Source organism: Muntiacus reevesi, chromosome X (assembly GCF_963930625.1).
Source record: "Muntiacus reevesi chromosome X, mMunRee1.1, whole genome shotgun sequence".
Taxonomy (NCBI): domain Eukaryota; kingdom Metazoa; phylum Chordata; class Mammalia; order Artiodactyla; family Cervidae; genus Muntiacus; species Muntiacus reevesi.
This window is the reverse complement of record NC_089271.1, coordinates 41,843,587-41,848,506: the sequence shown is the minus strand read 5'-3', so window position 1 is coordinate 41,848,506 and position 4,920 is coordinate 41,843,587. Positions and strand designations below refer to the sequence as shown.

The 4,920-nt window shown below is 37.5% G+C and overlaps 1 pseudogene; it reads left to right on the top strand.

Moving 5' to 3' along the window:
- The first annotated feature begins 4,046 nt into the window (after positions 1-4,046).
- Positions 4,047-4,575, top strand: LOC136153410 (NADH dehydrogenase [ubiquinone] 1 alpha subcomplex assembly factor 4-like; annotated as a pseudogene).
- The last annotated feature ends 345 nt before the right edge of the window (positions 4,576-4,920 follow it).

Below are 4,920 nucleotides of genomic sequence, written 5' to 3'. Positions count from 1 at the left end.
ATTATTTTTCCAATCTCTGTTTTTGAGGAGAAACAACCATAGCCTAAACTGTGCTATGTGAATTGACATTTGAAAAGAGAAATCTTTACATCTGATTTTGTTCTGCATTCAATGTGTTGTTTTAGATTTTCAGAATAGTGTTTGCATAAAAACACACCATTTTGGATTTACTATCCCTGCTGTGCAGGTACTACATTATTTATTTCACTCTCTACTAGGTTTCTTAAACTGACATGCACATAGAGCTGCCTGCAGACCTTGTTAGAAAGGCAGAAGTGCTGATGATACCGCCATGGACAGTGATCTGATAGGTCATAAGTGTGTTGTTTTTTAGGACTATTATAACAAAGCATTGGGGCTTCCCAGGTGGCTCAATGGTAAAGAATCCACCTGCCAATGCAAGAGATATAGGATCGATCCCTGGGTCAGGAAGAGTCCTCAGAGAAGGAAATGGCAACCCACTCCAGGATTCTTGCCTGGAGAATCCCAGGGACAGAGGAGTCAGGTGGGCTACAGTCCATGGAGTCTCAAAGAGTCGGATACAACTGAAGCGACTTAGCATGCATCTTTGGGGAAAAGGGTTAGAAAAATAAAAGTAAATGCCTTTCTGCTGTATGTTAGCTCCTCGCTTATTTTACAAAGAACAAGGATTAATTACACAATAAAAATGATAGAAAACATTCTTTCAGAAAAAGGTTCTTATTTGAATTACTGGCCAAAGACCCTCTAGGAATAGTTTGCCATAAAAATTCCTCCTGCTTCCCTTATCAGATCCTAGATCCAGAGCACTCTCTTTCTTTCTTTCTTTTTTTTTTTTTTTTTTTGTTGCACTGGGTCTTTTTCATTGTGGTGTGCAGGCTTCTCTTGTTGCAGAGCATGGGCTTGGTTGTCCCATGGCATGTGGAATCTTAGTTCCCTGACCAGGGATTGAACAAGTGTTCCCTGCATTGAAAGGAGGATTCTCAATCACTGGACCACCAGTGAAGTCCCCAGAGTATTCAATGCTATTGCACTTACTCTAGGACTCATGCATTCTAAGGCTGTGCTGAACACAACAATGGTGTTGACCACCACTGCAGACAGTGGATATTAGGGGCCCAGCTATAGGACTCTCAAAACATTAATTTCAAGAGATACCACTACACACCTATTAATAGCTCTGTATTAATTCTTCCTAATTTAGTGCAATGTTTTAGTCTTGTTACAGTTTGGCCTAGAGGTGAATTCATGAAATATAGCTCTCAGCAATACTTAAGTGCTCCTTTTCAAATTCTCCACTTGTGGTGATGACACCAGCATTTTACTGACTTTATATATTCAAAAAATCTTTTTTGAGATGTAATTTGAACATATTTACAGTTCACAAATTGATAAATTTTGATGTATGTATACACTCATATATTATTACCACAATGAAGATAAACAATATACCCATCACCCTCAAAAGTTCCCTCATGCCATTTTGTTCCCTCATGCCAACCTTTCACTCCTGCTCTTTCCCCATCCACCAGCAATTTATTTCTGTCAGTATAGATTAGTTAAAACTTTCTAGAAATTTAAATAAATGGAATTATACAGTATGTACTCTCTTTTGTGTGGCTTCTCTCATTCAACATAATGTTTTTGAGATTTCAATCATTTTGTGTGCTTCAAAAGTTGGTTCCTTTCTATTACTAGATAGTATTCCATTGTATGCATATATCACAATTTGTTAATCCTTCATCTTTTGACAGGCATTTTGGTTTTTTCATTTTTGTTTATTACAAAAGCAGTTGCTATGAATCTATTAGATTGGCTAAAAAGGTAATTCAGGATTTTCTGGGCAGAAAAACCTGAATGACCTTTTTGGCCAACCCAATAGTATATGTACAAGTTTTGGGGAGTTCATGTTTCATTTATGTTGGGTAAATACCTAGGAGTGGGATATTTGGGTTGTACTTCAGGTATATGTTTACTTTTTTTAAAGAAACTGCCAAATGTTTTCCAAAGCAGATATATCATTTTTACATTCCCATTAAGAGTTTGAGAGTTTCACTTGCTCAAAACCTTTTTGATATCAGTAGTATTATCAGTATTTCCAATTTTAGCCATTCTAATTGGTACATAATGTATCTGATTGTGGCTTTAATTTGAATTTCTCTAATGATCAATAACAATGACCATCTTTTTTGTGTGCTTATTTGCTATACATATTTGTTCTTTGGTGAAGTGTCTGTTCACATTTTTCCCCATTTTTTAATTGGCTTATTTTCTTATTCTTGTGGCTTGAGAGCTCTTTATATATTCTGAGCACAAGTCTTTTATCCAATATGTAACTGGTGAATATTTACTGTGACTTGCCTTTTCACTCTTTGAATTGTGTCTTTTGAGGACAAGTTCTTAAAAGGATTTGTGAACCCTTGTTTGTCGAGTTTTTCTTTTATAAACTGTGCTTTGGTGTCATACTTAAGAAATATTTGCCTAATCCAACTCACAAAGTTTTTCTCTGATATTTTCTTCTAGAAGTTTTATAGTTTTAGTTTTTTTACATTTAGGCTATGTCACATTACAATTCAATTATTATAATGATACAAATTGTGAATAGTGGGCAGAATTCTAAGTTGACTCCCAAGAGCTCTGGTGTACACATCTTTTCATAGTTATTCAAACATTAATCTAACTGCTACTGTGATGAGATTTTGAAGATGCAATTAACATCACAAATAATTTGAATTTAAAACAGGGAGATCATCCTGGGTGAGCCTGACCTAATCAAGTGAGACCTTAAAAAGGCTTGGGCTTTACCTGAAGTAAAAGATTGAAAGAGTAAGGGAAGTTGAATGTAAGAGAGATTATCCATTGCTAGCTTTGAAGATGGAAGAGGCCATGTGCCAAAGAAAGCTGACACCTAGTTGCTGAAAGTGCTTCCTGGCTGACAGTCAGTAAGGAAACAGGGACCTTAGTTCTACAACTTCATGAAATTGAATTCTACCACAACCACATGAGCTTAGAGGAGAACTCTGGGCTTCAGATGATGACACATCTTGGCTAACACATTGATATTAGCCTTCCTTTCCTTTTTTTTTTTTTTTTTAAATTGAAGTATAGTTGATTTACAGCATTGTATTAATTTCTGCTGTATAGCAAAGTGATTAAGTTACATGCACACACATATATATTCTAAAAGCTTTAAAAAAACTATTCTTTTCCATTATGGTTTATCGTAGGATATAGAATACGGTTCTCTGTGCTATACAGTAGGACTTTGTTGTTTATTACTTCCATATATAATAGCTTACATATCCTAACTCCAACCTCCCACTGCATTCCTGCCCCCCCGCACCCCCCCCAACAACCACCAGTATGCTGTCTATGTCCATGTGTCTGTTTCCGTTTTGTATTTTAGATTCCACATTTAAGTGGATATTAGCCTTCTGAGACATAGGGCAGAGAATCCAGAAGTAGGCAAGAACCTAAAAAACTGTGAGTTAATAATTGGTTGTTATTTTAAGCCACAAAGTTTGAGGTAGGTACTCATGTATGGATGTAAGAGTTGGACTATAAAGAAGGCTGAGCACTGAAGAATTGATGCTTTTGAACTGTGGTGTTGGAGAAGACTTTTGAGAGTCTCTTGGACTACAAGGAGATCAAGCCAGTCAATCTTAAAGGAAATCAACCCTGGATATTCATTGGAAGGACTGATGTTGAAGCTAAAGCTCCAAAACTTTGGCCACCTGATGTGAAGAACCAACTCACTGGAAAAGACCCTGATGCTGGGAAAGGGTGAAGGCAGGAGGAGAAGGGGACCAACAGAGGATGAGATGGTTGAATGGCATCACTGACTCAATGGACATGAGTTTGAGCAAGCTCTGAGAGATAGTGAAGGACAGGGAAGCCTAGAGTTCTGCAGTCCATGGGGTTGCAGACAGGACTGAGTGACTGAACAACAACAAAATTTGAGGTAGGGGTCGCCCCAAGATGTGCACTTGCAGTGGTGTGTCCTGGAGGTCACCCCCACCAGTGTTTAACCACGTGTGGTGTAACTTAGGGTACCATGTTGTGAAGAAATGGGGGCTGCGGTGGCTTGTGCAGTCAGGAATTTCAAACTAGACAACCTAGGCAGAACGGGAAATCAGCAGAATGAAGCCCTCCCCCGCTCCCAGGCACCCCTCCACCAAGAACCTCCTGTGAGAGCAGGAGGCATCCAGAAAATAAGGGAGAAATTGATAGAAAAGATGAACAAACTGCTGTCATTACTAAAAGATGTGTACGTTGATTCCCAAGATCCCGTGTCTTCTTTGCAGGTAAAGGATGCCGGAACACGTCAGAAGCCTAAGGAGTTCAGGTTGCCGAAAGACCATCAGTTTGACATGATGAATGTTAAGAACATTTCCAAAGGCAAAATTTCCCAAAATTTCCATTGTAGTGGCGTTGACACTTCTCAATAATCATAAACTTTATCCAGACACATGAACTTCTAAGAAAATAGCTGAAGAATACCATCTAGAACAGCAAGATGTAAATTCCCTTCTCAAATATATTGTTACTTTTGAAGTCAAAATCTTCCCCCCTGAAACCAAGAAAGCAATACAATAAAAAATGAAGAGAATCTTGACAGGACTTTTCCTGTCCTCATCCCCTGCCCTGTTTATTTTCCTCATTTGTAGCATGTTAAATTATATAAATTACCAATTGTGTTGACCTCCCTCCTTGTGAGAGCTTGCTATTTATGAACTCTTCTGAATTTTCAGGATGGCTGATAGGATTGATTTTTCTCTCTTTTAAACTTTAGTATGATTTAGTTTGGTTTAGATGGTTTAGTTTGTGTTCTTATGTAATATCAGCATGACTAATCAGCACATGTATACATTTACTGTAAATAAAAGTCACTGTATTTTAAGCAAAAAAAAAAAAACTGTTTGAGGTAATTTTTTTTTATGC